At 37.2% G+C, this 16,212-nt stretch overlaps 2 pseudogenes; one reads left to right on the top strand and one right to left on the bottom strand.

Annotated features, from left to right (window-relative positions):
* The first annotated feature begins 1,700 nt into the window (after positions 1 to 1,700).
* On the top strand, positions 1,701 to 2,156 carry LOC114025177 (annotated as a pseudogene).
* Positions 2,157 to 9,679: 7,523 nt separating this feature from the next.
* Positions 9,680 to 13,083, bottom strand: LOC114025461 (annotated as a pseudogene).
* Positions 13,084 to 16,212: the final 3,129 nt, after the last annotated feature.

Here is a 16,212-nt window from a genome sequence, read left to right as displayed (position 1 = left end):
CTACTACTTACAAACTCCCTTCATTCTTAAGCCTAACATGTAATAAGGAGTCTGTTCTTGCCTGTTGATTAATTCATTGACTGACAAATGAACAAAACAAACTAATAAACAAGTTTCACTCTTAACATTTTCCTAGAAATAATAGGATGGGGAGGCTAAACATATTTCACATTTTATTATCTTTAATGCTTAATTCTTATTGGTTCTTTTTTCATGTTCCATTAAGCCCTGGGCAATTGACACAGTACTAATTCTAAAAATGGGCTTGTACTGCATTACTCATTGTGTAGGTAGAAATATACAAAGAGCTGAACTTGAATGTGACTTAATATAATCTAGGATTTTTTTCAGTTATGAAATAGATGTGCTGTAGCATTAATTGTTTCATAACAGTAAAGTGTAGAAAAAAGATATGTCTTATTTTCTTACTCAAAAGATATTTCAGAAGTTAAGGGCATTAAACTGGAGCATCAGCTGTGAAACTTTTATCTCTCAAGCCAAAGAAAACCTGCTAAACCCAATGCCTTACAGCTATTTTACCTTGAGCAGTGATTTCATCAAATCCCAGAAGCACAGAGTAATCAATCCATTTCCGAAACTTCCCTAAACTGAAAGAGATTACCTGAACTTTGGGTCATAATACCTAAGGCAACTGCTTTATTACTATCCTTACATTTTCAACCAATCTAAGAACTTTATGGTTTCTGTTAAATAAAATGTCTTATCTTTTGACATTCCCTTTGCAGTAATCCTGTCCACTGAAGAAACTGCAGAGTACCCACTTGACAGAAAAAAAAATTGTGCTACAATGGCCAAAAGTCTCTGGTTAGAGGTCCCAAAGGGTATAAGGTAAATAAATGGTTTTGGACTAAAAAGTTTTGCCACACGAAAGAAACCTGGATATAATGAAAGAAGGGATTTCATGTAGACTTTTTTGTCCTGTTCCTTCTGAGATATTAGGTACAGAAAAGAGAAAAAAAGGAAAGGTTAAACTATGGTCTTTGTATATGTGATCTGCAAACAGAGTCTATGCCATATGCTTTATATTAATATCTTCCATGAACTAGTTGAATAATCTCTAAGGTCCCTCAAGGCAACTAGGTGGTGTGAGTGAGAGATGATCTCTGAGGATCTCTCAGGAGTGAAGCTTCCTGAAAGAGTTAATCGTTTGACCTTGTAAAGAAACATACTTTTCAACACATCTTGCTTGTACTTTACCAGACCCTCCCCCTTCCCAAACTTATTTTTAGGCACAGAGCAGGGAGGAATAACACTCCCCCCACTTCTAAAACTACTTGCTCACTCTTGCAAAAATTTCCCGCCTTTTTCTTGTCTCTAGGCAACTATTTTTTTTTCTTTGTTTGTTCTCTGTTGCTGGGGTAGACTTTCCAAAAATAGATTGTGCCCTCAAAGCTTTCACCAATGAGCTAAAAGGAAGGGGGTTAGGGAGGAGGAGTTGTGGTTAGCAATCTATATAATCTTTCTCTGCTGAGCACACCCTTGCACTCTCCCAGCAAAGCCGTCTTAGGCAGACAGAGGGCACCCTTTCTTGAGAAAGCTAATAAAGAAAACTTTCCTTTTGCTAATATCTCTGAGTCTCCGATTAATTTGTAAGGGTCTCTGTACCCCACACAGTTTCACAGTGGATGATGCACTGGACCTGGAGTTCAAATTTAGCCTCAAAAACTTATTAGCTGCTTTTCCTGACAGCAGACAAGATGGTGGAAGTGGAGCAGAAGAAGAAGTGAACCTTCCAGAAGTTAACCTACCACAGCGGGGACCTGGATCAGCTGCTGGACATGTCCTATGAACAGCTCATGCAGTTGTACAGTGCTTGACAGCAGCGGCGACTCAACAGGGGTCTGTGGCGCAAACAGCATTCCCTCCAGAAGTGCCTGAGGAAGGCCAAGAAGTAGGCACCCCCCATGGAAAAACCCGAGGTTGTAAAGACACACCTTTGGGACATGATCATTCTGCCAGAGATGGTGGGAAGTATGGTGGGCGTCTATAACGGCAAGACCTTCAGTCAGGTAGAAATTAAGTCCAAGATGATTGGACATTACCTGGGCGAATTCTCTATCACCTACAAACCTGTGAAACACTGCCGGCCGGGTATTGGAGCCACCCACTCCTCTGGTTTCATCCCTCTCAAGTAACCTGGATCCTAACAATAAAAATAAGAAACTTCTTAGTAAAAAAAAAAACAAAACAAAACAAAACAAAAACAAAAAAACTTATTAGCTATGTAAGCTTGGATAAATCACTTAACCTCTATCTGCCTCAGTTTCCTTATCTATAAAATGGGGATAATGATAACAACCACAGCTCAAGGTTGTTGTATCACAGGACATAATATTTATAAAACACTTTGTGAGCCTATAGTACTTTAGATGCTAGCTATTGTTTATTATTTTATCCCTAAATCTTCTAATTCTATGGATTGGGGCAAGTTACTTAATATCCTGGGACCTTGTAATATTCCTTTTCTGTTTTAATTTATATGTGGAACTATGTCACAAACTATTTTTGGGGGTATTTGTAAAAGTTAGAATAAATACATAAATTAACAAAGAAAAGAAACAAAATTACAACTCTTGGCCTTGATGTCCACATCTAAGGTTTTTTCCATTCTATTATAGGACCTCATACATAGAAGTAACTCAAAAAAGATGGATAATTGATACCATTTCTGGAGATGTTGGGGAACACTTTTCATCTCAAGATTTATTTAAGATTAAAAAAAAAGATTTTTCAAAGCTGCAGAGTATAATGTTACTCTTGTTGAAGGTACTAGCAGCTCATCTTGGCACAGCATTTCCATATATATTTTTTATTTGATCCTTAACAATAATCCTGAAAGAATCATTAACTAAGTTGCTAGAGGAAGGGGCAAACCTCAGTTCAACCAACTGTTAGTCTATTGTGCCACTAATTTATTGGAAGCTAGAACTCTTGGGATATTTAGTGCTTGGTCATGTTGTACTGTAATTGATACTTCACAGAATGAATGCCAAATACTGATTGGGAAAAAGTAAAATCAAATGGGATACATCATCATAAAGATTATAATAGAATTCATAGCTAAGGAAAATATCAATTAAATTATTCATATATTACTAAAACAATTAGTCTTTCCTCATCTCTACAGTTCCTAGTGCTCTCTATCTCTTGAAATTAAAATTCTTAGCATTTATATTTTGCATTTACTTACCTTTCATATATATTATTCCTCCGTCCCCCATCTCAAACCTACCACTACTGATATAATTCAAGTCCCTTAAAGCTAGAGTTTTTATTTTGCTTCTTTTTTCTGTACAGCCCTAGAGCCCAACATTGTCTGTTACAAACCATAGGGAGTTAATGTTTGTTCAATTGAATAGAATGAAAATGGAATCATAAAAATAATTGCAAATATATGAAATACATAGGACATTTTGGAAAGAAAATCACCATGGGATACCTTTCTTATTCTCTGTCGGCCTATCTGAAAATGAGGTATATGGAAACCTAACAGAGAGAATGTGTGTGTATGTGTGTTTCTGTGTATGTGTGTGTGTGTGTATGTGTGTGTGTGTGTTCGTGTGTGTGTGTGTGTGTAATGGCTACTAGATGGAGAAATAAAAAGATCTAGAAGCAAAGTGACAATGAGTTGTGTGTGTGAGGGGGCAGTCTATGTTACTATACTTTTCATCTGGCATCCCTTGGGTACTTTACTGGAGTTTATATATGGGATTCTTCCTATTAAGCTATTGCTAGAGTCCTTTCCCCGTCATAAAACATTGCAGTAGGGAATATATCTCTTCTCTTACTCTCCTTTTTATTCTTAACATATAGAGCTTTTACCTGTCTACAGCCTTTGTGAGCTTAGCCAAACAGGCTCTCAACTTTACAGGTCTAAGCCTCTCCTAATATATATATTACTGGTGAGGACAAACATGGAGCCAACTTTACATTTCCAATTAGCACCACATAAGGATAACATTGGAAGAAGCTACTATTATCTCAGAGTTGAAGATGTGAAATGGGAATTCAATAGGCAAATTTGACTACAAGTCAATCTTTTTGCACAAGTTACAAAGATGTCAGGTGTTGGTTAGCAAAGTCAATATGGTGGAATAAAGGGATTGTTCTAGCTGAATTCTCTCAAATTTCCCATCAAAAGAACTGTAAAATAACCTGTCAAATAAAATTCTCGAGTGGTATTACCAACCAATGATTGGGGTGAGATATTTTCCAAAAGTGGCACAACTTTATCTCAGAAAGAGAAGTATTACCCTCTCCCCAACATTAGGTTGGAGGCTGGCTGTGAGTAAAGCATGGCAGTAAAGTCAGCTGTGAGTCTTGAAGGCAGCAGCAGTGTTGGGGCCTTTCACTGTAAAGATATAGTAACAAGATTGGGCCATTGATCAGACAGAGATTACAAGGGACCCCTGTGTAGGCACTGGGTGCAGGATCAGATGCCATTTGCCAAATCTATTACATATTACTCAGTTGCAGGTCACAGTTCAGGGTAGGGAGGACCACAAATTAGCACTTCCCCTTGTAGGGTCCCAAGAAGAGAGAAGAAGCCAGAGTCCTAGTTCCTGGTTGCAGTTCCAGGATAGAGAAGGAACAGAGGTCCTAGTCCTTGGTTACAGTTTCAGAGTGGAGAGGAGCATTAGTGCTTTTGCTCTCAAAGGAGCAAGAACTCTTACTGCCTATGAACCAGAAAGCAGAATGGAAGAACAATGACCATGCCTTTTCCTGGATCACATCACCTCCAAATCATCAAACATTTACAGATCCCCGAATTAGCTGGGAAAACAGCAAGACAGAAAAGCCTGGTGATTGGGACAGTGATTGCCACCAACTATCAGAGGTAAGCAAAGCCCAACTCTAACATAAAATTCAAGAAATGGACTTAAACAAATTAGCAAATTAGCAGAACAACAACAAAGTAAACTAAACATTAAAAGTTACTATGGGAAGCTCAAGACAAAAACTCAGAAGGTGACAACAATGAGACAACATCTATAAGCAGAGCCTCAAGAAAACTGCAGATTGGACCTATGCCCCAAAAGGATTCCTAGATAAGCTAAGATAAAAAAGAACAAAAATTATTTTTTAAAAAAACTAAAATTTTCTAGCTCTGGTAAGATCCTTGACTAGTTTTCTCACTGATAGTCATTTTTTTTAATCATTATTATTATTTCCTGCACTATGGTATCTGTGTCCGTATATAATCTTTTTGTGAGATCCATGAACTTTATTGTATTTTTTTTCATCCTTTCATCAAGGTCAATCACATTGCTTTGCATGTGTTCTTTTAAGGATGCTTTTTTTTTTTTGGCTTTCCTGTTTCAAATTTTTCTTCACAGAAGAATTTTCATATTATGAACCTATGAAATTCTCTCTTAAAGCTTGAACTATTTTAGAGTTTCTCAATGTATAATGGGATCATTAACTTGTGACTTATATTCATTCCTAATTTCATTTTTATGAATTTATATTTCTCTTTTTTAAACCATTCTGGAATTTCTTGCTGTTTCATACTCTCTGGGGAACCCATAAAAGTCTCTTTCTTTAGGCATTCTTGGTTAACTTTCCTTCATATTAAAATGTTTGATAAGTGAATGTTATGTAATATGTTTTTATTCTTTCTTCTTCTTCCCTTTTTTTAAAAAAAGACTTTTCTGTTGATTTATTTGGTTGTGGAATGAGCTTTAATGAAAGTGTTTTCTCATTGTATCTTTAGTGTTTCAAACATTTACTTATATTGCTCCATCACTAAAATTCTGTTCCCTTCTCCTTTGATGATGAGCAGAATATCAGAGTTTGGGTGCAATACTGCCTGAGCCTCTTCATGTTAAGGGGTTTGGGGATTATTGACCTGGGTCCCTGTATGAAGCAACCTCAAGAGAACATGTTTGGCCATGATTGGTTTCCAGTTACCCTTTCCTTCAGGCTTAAAGCAGGCACCCTGGTTGACATTTCATCTGATTCTTCCCTCTGCTCTCCCTCTTTCTTTCATTTGGATGGACAGAATCTGCATCTGACATTTCTTGTGGGGGTAAAGATGGGAGCAGAATCATTTCAGCCAGGGGGATTCCATGTCATAAGTAAACTTGGTAGGAAAAGCATAAAAAATTGGATCCTGCTAAATTCCTAGTCCCCATTCCTTCATATGGACAGCTAGGTGGATAGAGTATTGGACCTGGAAGACTCATCTTCCTGAGGTCAAAGCTGGACTCAGATACTCAACTAGCAAAGTGGCCCTGGGCAAGTCACATAACCACTTTTGCTTCCATTTCCTCATCTTTAAAATGAGCTGGAGAAGGAAATGGCAAATCACTCCAGTATTTTTGCCAAGAATACCCCAAATGGGATCATGAAGAGTTGGACATGAATAAAATGACTGATAATCTCACATTGTTGTTTCATTACTGATACATATCTCTGGTTTCCTTCATGTGACTAGGAAGAATCCATATCTGTTGCTTCTTACAGGGTGGGGAATAGAGGTCAGATCATTACTGCAACTTCCAAGGTCCCTGTCCTTAGTAAACTTCATTGGTGAGACTCTATGGCCCTCTGTACTGACAAACTAAATGATTCCTACCTCTGGTCTCCTCCTTTTTTTCACGTGACTGGATAGTGTCAGTAATCTTGTAGGATACGGGTTAAAAGAGTGTTTGGCCATAATCACTACAGCAGTGTGATTCCTTCCCACGGAAAGACACCAGATAAAAACCTAAAAATGTAGATAATAATAACATCTATCTCACAAGATTATTTAACACATTCAAAGCATTTTACAAACCTTAAAGTATATTATAAATCTTACATTATTGCTAATATTATTATTTAGATAAGTTGCAGATTTTTATTTGGATTTCCTAACCCTGAATTGTATGTGTTTCAAGAAAGAGAGCTAGATATATCATTTAATACAAGCCCCTTAGTTTTACAGATGAGGAAAGTGAGGCACACAGTGATTAAATGACTTGCCAAGGTCACATAAACAAGGAATTACAAAGTTGAGATACAAACCCGTGTCCTTTAAGTTCAAACCCAATCATCTATTCAGTACACCAACCCACCATCCCACAATCATTATTTTTGTGTTCCTCTATCAAGATTTCATTGCTATGATTAAGTTAATCCTACCACCTTTTTGATATTCCCTTTCCCCTCTTCCTCTCTCTAGGTAGTTATTTTGAGAAAATTGATTTTATAAAAGGAATCAAACTGTTATTTAGCTATTTCTGTACAGAATTTAAATTGTTAATCATAGTAGTCAAGTTCACTTAAAGTGTTTCTTGTGAAAGCCTCTTCGTGATTGATTTCTTGACATGTGATATGGACTGTCTTAGCTACTTGCAAATTCATTTCCTTGGTATTGTACACAATGACTACAATAGAAGAATTTAGGGCTCATTTATGTTCATATCCTGTGTATTCTGTAGCTCCATAATCTGTACCATGATTTTTACTATTCTGGAAACTTGCTTAAATGATTTCCTCATATATGATTGTTGGACATTATCTTTAATCACATTTTCTAGAGAGAACCATAACACTTACATTTTCCCTCCAAACCCTAGCTTCTAGCTGTATCACTTACTTGTAAGATTCTCATTTTTTTTTTTTTTATCTTATTGAACTGACTTTTGAGATAGTTTCATTGATGGTTATAGCACTTCACCCATTTTGTCTTGTGGTAGGTAAATTCAATTACCCAGTAAATCACATTTTAATTTATTTTCCACTGATAATAACACATTGCTGTTTCATTATCAACTTGTCACTCTCTTTTCTTTAATGAGATAGTTTATTTCCTTATTATTATCAGGTATTTTATATTTCCCTTAATACACATTTTTATTCCAGTTGGTAAGTCTTATATAGTTATAGTTTCATTTCTGGACATAGTTGACATTGATAATTTATTTTTTACTTCAATGTTTTTTCTTCATTTTCATTTAATACATGTTATTTATTCATCACGCTTTTTTTCTGTTTGCTCATTTTTGTGGTTATTCCTTTTCTCCCCTTTTCTTTTTTCCATTGAATTTTCTTTTGTTTCATATATTGTTGCTGCTCTCTTCCTTTTAACCTCTCATTCCACTACCTTTGAAAAACTTCCCAAACTCATTTCTTCCAAGTCATATGAGGTAAAAATAAGTTTTCCTCTCATAACAACTCCTGTTAAAGAATATAGCCCTGAATCTGTGTATAGGTAATATAATTATCCACATCTCCCACCACATGTCCCAGCAAAAAGATTACTATACAACAAACTCATGTGAGTTTTAAGATTTCATAGTATGCATAGTTTAGGAATAACATATTGTTAATTGATTATCTAGTTTTAAGATAATGGAAAAGATTGCTCTAGGGAAATAAGTTGAAAATATTTTGTTCTCTAGTTTTGTTGTGTTGTCTCCCTATCACCAAAGATTCAAATCTCTCATATTTCATAATGCAGGAAAAAGCCCAGTGTGAACCAGTGGAAAAAAAATTCTTGAATGTTGATTATAAGATTTGTTTGTTTGTTTGTTTGTTTGTTTGTTTGTTTGTTTGTTACAGCTTTGTCAAAAACTGGCTGAGTTCAAAAATCATGTGTTTCTAAACATTTAGAATTATGTTGAGAAGTGATATTTTATTCATATTTCCTCTCTCATGAATTTTGGGGAAAACTTTTATGAATGGTTTTCTAATCATAGCTACTCCTTTCCATTTCCAATTAACAACATTTTTTTATCTTGTGCTACAGGTGACAATGAATTATAATGAATATAATATTTTAAACTATTGTTCAATTAGCTTTTTTTAGCTTTTTGCAATACATTATGGATGTGGTCCTCTCTGAGGATTACCTATTGGATTTTCTATTGAGTCTATGCAGACTTTTATATTTTAGTAGAAATAGTTAAATATTTTTGAGGATAAAATTCATTATAAAAGGCAAGTATTATTTAGGAAATATAGCACCAGGAAAGGTCTAATTGTCTTTGAGGTGAATTTTTAAGTCTTGTACTATTAACTTTATAAACTATTAATTTGTTTATATTTTTATCTTCAGTTCAAATTATCTCCGTCCCTTCACTTCTCCCCCACTCATTGAGAAGCAAAGAAATATGATGTCCATTATACCCAAAACAGGTCATGCCAAACATATTTCCACATTAACATATTGCAAAAGAAAACCACAAAAGAGATCACAAAGAGTCAGACGTGATTGAAAATGATAAACAATAACATTCCTTGTTAGGGCAAAAAACACACATTTACTTTTGGTGATTACTGTAGGAACAGATGATGCTGCCAGAAGTTATCTAGAAAGTATTGGTAAAGATTTTGAAACTTTACACTGTTAACTAAAACCAATAGGACCATGAGTGATATTTTCATCATTGTTGCCAAAGGCAAATTGCTTAAGAGGAGAAAGGGAATTGAAGGATGAATGTCTGATTAAGAAGACAGTGTCTGTAAATGAGATTTGCCTTTTTTGACCTATGCTTAAATTTGAAAGAATTGCAGGCTCCTTGCCAGAGACAGAGCAGTGCACTAAAAAAAGAAAATTCTTACATGAAATATTACAAACCTCACCAAAATGGCTTTAATCTTAAAAAAGAAGGTGGATTGAGAAAACTCCTTATAGCCATCAACTAGAGAGAATAGATGGTAGCAATAAGTATTAGCAGTATAGTGGACTATAAATGTATAGGAAACAAAATTGAAGATAAAAGACAGTGCTAATATCCATGGGTTCTGCTACTCCTTGGGCCACCATTCTATACACAGATATTAAACATGGAGAAAAATAAGGGGGTCAATGCAGTGCCCAATGTTTGGATAACAGATGATGTGAGGTTTTTCCTTACCATGAGACTGTAATCATTCAGAGGCTATATATGCATAGGATTCACTCTTCCAGTTATGGTTGTCTTGACCAACAATGAACAAGAAAGGCCCCTGGGTCTTTTCTATCGGGATGAAGCTTTGGCAGTTGTACTTTTCTAAGGGTTTGTTCCAAATATCCACAAGATCTACAAGGCGTGACTTAGTGATCTTGAATCTCTCTAGGTCATGTCCAATATTAAGAAGGGTCATTTCCTTATAGTGCACTGGGATCATTGTGATGGACACACAAACATTTATAAGCACTATGGCTGTGACACCTTTCAGGAAGGAGGCTATGGAAAGACACATCACCCCCTTTGGAGAATCCAAGTAGCCCAATGCCTGGGCCTTTCCTCTCTGGATGCTGCAACATGTAGTCCAGGGCCTCTTTGAAATATTCCAGATGTAGATAATCAAATCTGGGGAAATCTTCAAATCCATGTCCAGCCAGCAAGGTTCCTCTATATTCACAGAAACCACCTCCAGTTCCATACAGGTCAATGATCCCCAGGAAACACCCTGCTCCTGGAAGCAGGAAGAGAGTGGGCCACATGTTGCCCTCTCACACAGGAATCCTCTTCACCCTTGAACCCAGGAAGCCCCACTCATGGACCACCTGTGCCAGGAGCTTGGTGGGCTGGGTGTTGTGACCCTTGTACACCTCCAGGTCCATGAGGAAAGGGGTCTGTCTGTACATCCCTCTTCACCAGTCTTTCAAAGAATGTCTCAGGCTGCAGGGTCCCAAAGAGCCCCATGGGCTCCACACTGCTGTAGTTGCCCCCCTGACCTGGTGCTGGCACCAGGTCCAGCTGCCCTCCCACTTTCTTCTCATAGCCTGCGGAGGCCTGGAAGAGTTTGACTTTCTCATCTCAGAAAGAGGTCCCCATGATGACCAGCTGGGCTGGGGGGCAGATGATGGACCACGATGTCCACTAGCTAATCCCACAGGCTGTGGGGCACAGGAGTCAAGCACAGTCATGGCCCCCAAATCTATTTTCCAGTCAGTTGTTTTTCCAAAGAGATATATTACATTTTCTTCATTTTTTCATTCTTTTGATTTCACTGGACTGATTCTTGATGTTTCATAGAGTCATTAGCTACCACTTGCCCAATTCTAATTTTTTAGGAATTATTGTCTTTTTTATTTATTTATTTTTAAAATTATTTTATTTTGATTTATCAACAAACACTTCCATAAGCTTTTGAGTTTTACATTTTTCTCCCCATTCTTCCCCAAGACAGCACACAATCCAATATAGGCAATACATATACATTCCTATTAAACATATTTTTACATTGGACATGTTGTAAGGAAGAGCTAGAACCAATAGGACAAACCACCAAAAATGGAAACAAAAGAAAACAGAAGGAAAAAAAAGAAAATAGTATACTTCTATCTTCATTAAAACTCCATAGTTCTTTCCTTGGATGTGGATAGCATTTCCCATCATGAGACCTTTGGAAATGTCTTAGATCCTTGCATTGCTGAAAAGGGCTAAGTCTATCAATGCACAACATGGCTGTTACTATGTACAATGTTCCCCTGGTTCTGCTCACTTCACTCCACATCAGTCCATATAAGTCTTTCCAGATTTTTCTGAAGTCCACCAGCTCATCATTTCTTATAGCACAAAAGTATTCCATTAGACTAATATACCACAACTTGTAGAGCCATTCCCCAACTGATAGGCATCCCCTCAATTTCCAGTTCTTTGCCACCACAAAAAGAGCTGCCATAAATATTTTCATACATGTAGGTCTTTTTCCCATCCGTGTGATCTCTTTGGGATATAGCCCTAGAAGTGCTATTGCTGGGTCAAAGGGTATGCACATTTGTATAGCCCTTTGGGCATAGTTCCAAATTGCTCTCCAAAATGGTTGGATCATTTCACAACTCCTCCAACAATGCATTAGTGTTTCAATTTTCCCACATCATCTCCAACATTTATCATTTTCCTATTTTCTCATATTGGCCATTCTGATAGGTGTGATGTGGTACCTCAGAGTTGTTTTGATTTGCATTTCTCTTATCAATAGTGATTTATAACATTTTCCTATATGACTATAGATGGCTTTGGTTTCTTCATCTGAGAACTGCCTATTCATATCCTTTGACCATTTATCAGTTGGGTAATGACTTGTATTCTTATAAATTTGACTTAATTCTATATTTATTTTAGAAATGAGGCCCTTAGCGGATGCACTGGTTGGAAAAATTCTTTCCCAGTTTTCTACTTCCCTCTTATTCTTGGTTGCATTGGCTTTGTTTGTGCAAAAACTTTTCAATTTCATGTAATCAAAATTATCCATTTTGCATTTCATAATGTTCTCTATCTCCTGTTTGGTCATGAATTTGTCTGTTCTCCATAAATCTGATAGGTAAATTATTTCTTGCTCTCCCAGTTGGCTTATAGTATCACCCTAATATCTAAATCATGAACCCATTTCAACTTTATTTTGGTATATGGTGTGAGATTTTGGTTTATGCCTAGTTTCTGCCATATTCTTTTACAGTTTTCCCAGACATTTTTTATCAAATACTGAGTTCTTATCCCCAAATCTGGGGTCTTTGGGTTTCTCAAATAGTAGATTAGTATAGTCATTGACTGCTGTCTTGCATACCTAACCTATTCCACTGATCCACCACTCTATTTCTTAGCCAGTACCAAGTAGTTTTGATGACTGCTGTGTGACAATACAATTTAAGATCTGAAATGGTGAGGCCACCTTCCCCTGTAATTCTTTTCACCAGTTCCCTTGATATTCTGGACATTTTGTTATCCCAAAGGAATCTTGTTATTATTTTCTACCTCTATAAAATAATTTTTTGGGGTAACCAAGATCAGGGAGTAAGAAGTAAGTCAGTCTTACCATCCTTTATTAACCTCTGAAAGCCCAGAAAATTTGACCCTAAGAAAAACCCTGGAACAGCTGAACCAGAAAAAAGATGGGGTGCAGTAGTCTGTTAGCCCAGGTAGCTTGATAGATTAATGGGAAAGGTCCCTCTTGCCCTGAGGGAAGGGGAGCAGTACAGAATGGGAGGCATCCCAGCAAACTAGCAGAAAGCCTCACCTCAGCATACCATGGGGAAATCCTGAAACCCACGTAGTGCAGCAGGCAAACACCAACACCAGGATCCCCGAGCACCTCAGTAAGGGCAGGGGAACCAGTGGAAACCAGCTCAAAAATCCACCACATGCCTCAGCATTTTACAGCAACCAAGTCTCCCATTGCATCAGCAAAACTCTGGGAAGTGCTCCAAGGGTACCCCCAGGCAAAGAAACATCCCACAGCAGTGAAACATCCATCTGAAAGGAGCTGAAGAAAGCCAAAGGAAGGAAAGGCCCAGGTGAGCAATTAACCTGTGGGACCAGACTACCCAATCCTACCCTAGAGTTCTGGTGTTGCTGATTCCAGTCCAACACCAGGTAAGCTGCCAGAACACTACAGCTTCCAGCTGCCAGCATCGGAGGCCCCAGCACACAAAGCCACTGACCGGACTCTGGGCTTCCAACACAGGAAACTTGGGTCAGTTCCCTCTGCATCCCAGCAGGAGAGCTCAATCTCTTTAAAGACCAGGAAATAAGCAAACACCTTGAGGAAAAAGAAACATATGATAGACTCTTGTTGTGGGAACAGAGAAGATCAAGGAAGAAATTCTGAAGAGGACAATATTGTCAACAAACCGACATCTGGAACCTCAAAAGGAAATATGAACTAGTCTGAAGCCCAAAAAGCCTTCTTGGAAGAGCTCAAGAAGGATTTTAAAAGCCAAATGAGAGATGTAGAAGAAAAATTGGGAAAAGAAATGAGAGGTATGCAAGAGAGACTCAATAGCTTAGAAAAGGAAGGACAAAAATTAACTGTAGAAAACAAGACCTTAAAAAATATAATTGGCCAACTGGAAAAAAAAGTATACTTTAGAAAACAAGTCTCTAAAAATACAATTGGTCAAATGGAGAAGGAAGTACAAAATCTAATAGAAGAAAACAATATGTTAAAAATTAGAATTGGGCAAATGGAAGCTAGTGACTCTATGAGAGAGCAAGAATCAGTCAAACAGGAACACAAGAATGAAAAAAATAGATGAAAATGTAAAATACCTCATTGATAAAACAACTGACCTGGAAAATAGATCCAGGAGAGACAATTTAAAAATTATTGATATACGTGAAAAAGGTAATGAAAAAAGAGCCTGGACAACATCTTTTAGGAAATCATCAAGGAAAACTGCCCTGAGGTCTTAGAACCACAGGGTAAAATAGCCATGGAAAGAATCCACTGATCACTTCCTGAAAGAGATCCCAAATTGAAAATGCCAAGAAATATAGTAGTCAAATTCCAAAATTACCAGGTCAAAGAGAAAATACTACAAGTAGCCAGAAAGAAACAATTTAAATATCATGGAACCACAGTCTGGATTACACAGGACATTGCAACTTCTACTTTAAAAGATTGTAGGTCATGGAATATGATATTCTGTGAGGCAAAGGAACTTGGTTTACAACCAAAGATCAACTACCCAGTGAAAATTAGCATGATCTCTCATGGGAGGAGATGGTTATTCAGTGAAATAGGGGACTTCCAAACCTTCCTGATAAAAAGACTAGAGCTCAACAGAAAATTTGATCTTCAAATACAAGACTCAAGAGAGACATAAAAAGTTAAATGGGACAGAAAGAAAAAAAAAACAACATTGTATTAATAAGGGCAAACTGTTTACATCCCTACAAGGGAAGATGACATTTGTATCTCTTGAGAACTGTATTGTTAGTACACCATGTAAAAGGGGGTATACATAGAGGGGGTGGGTATAGCTCTATAAAATAATTTTTTGGTAGTTTGATTGGTATGGGTCTGAATAAGTAAATTAGCTTAGGTAAAATTGTCATTTTTATTATATTACCTTGGCCTACCCATGAGCAACTGATGTTTTTCCAATTATTTAGATATGACTCTATCTGTGTGAAAAGTGTTTTGCAATTGTGTTCATACAGTTTTTGGATTTGTTTCAGTATGCAGACTCCTAAATATTTTATGATGACTACAGTAACCTTAAATGGAATTTCTATCTCTTGTTGGCTTTATTGGTAATATATAGAAATGCTGATGATTTATGTGGGTTTATTTGCCTATAGGGTAAGTTAGATTTCTATACCTAACTGATGTTATTCCTTTCTTGAGCCAAATCTGATGAGAGTAAGGTTCAAGCCATGCTCATCGACCTCACTTCTTTCTCTTTACTGTAATAGTTTTTTGTGCCTTTTCCTGTAAAATAATTTACCCTTGTCTGCCTCCTCCTTTTCTTTTCTCCCAATACATTCCCTTAGATTAGATCAATCCACTTACTTAGACCCATTTAACCCATTTGATTAGATTTTTTTAATCATTACATCAAAGTTGTTATACCCACACCTTCTACGTATACCCCTTTAAAATGGTGTCATAACAATCCAGTTCTTAAGAGTTACAAGTGTCATCTTCCCTTGTAGGGATGTAAACAATTTGCCCTTATTAATAACATTTTTTTTCTTTTCTGTCCTGTTTACCTTTTTATGTCTCTCTTAAGTCTTGTATTTGAAAATCAAATTTTCTGTTGAGTTCCGGTCTTTTTATCCGGAACGTTTCGAAGTCACCTATTTGTTCAATGTCCATCTCCACCCCTGAAAGATTATGCTCATTTTCCCCGGGGTAGTTGATCCTTGGTTGTAATCCAATTCTACTTTTTAAGGAGTTGTTTTCTATAGTCAATTTTTGTTCTTCCCATTCCAAGCTGTTGACTCTTTCTTGCATAACTCTTCTTTCTTTTCCCAATTTTTCTTCTACCTCTCTTATTTGACTTTTGAAATCCATTTTGAGCTCTTCCAAGAAGGCTTTTTGAGTTTGAGACCAATTCATATTCCCCTGGGAGATTTCGGATGTAGGTATATTGACAATGTTGTCCTCTTCTGAGTTTGAGTTTTGATCTTCCCTGTCACCTTAGTAATTTTCTATGGTCAAGGTTCTTTTTTGCCTCTTGCTCATTTTTTTTTTTTTGCCTATTCTGTGGCCTTTAAAGTTGAGCTCCCCTCCTGGAGCACAGGGGGCACTGTCCAAGCTTCTTGTGCTGCGGGCCAGGGATCTGGTCCCTAGCTTTGTGAGCTGGGGACTCAGGTGCTGGCAGCTTGCTCACTGAGCTGGGGTGATCCAGCCTGGTCACACCTATTGTTGCCTGATTTCTGGGGCTGGCAATTCACCTTCTGTGCTGGTGCCAGATGCCTCACAGTTGGCCTGCTATGCCACTGGCCTGATAAGCCAAGATCAAGGGGCTTTGGTTATTGATCTGTC

The sequence above is a fragment of the Vombatus ursinus genome, unplaced genomic scaffold (assembly GCF_900497805.2).
Source record: "Vombatus ursinus unplaced genomic scaffold, bare-nosed wombat genome assembly UNPS02014830.1, whole genome shotgun sequence".
Classification (NCBI taxonomy): Eukaryota; Metazoa; Chordata; class Mammalia; order Diprotodontia; family Vombatidae; genus Vombatus; species Vombatus ursinus.
This window is presented reverse-complemented; position numbering and strand designations above follow the sequence as displayed.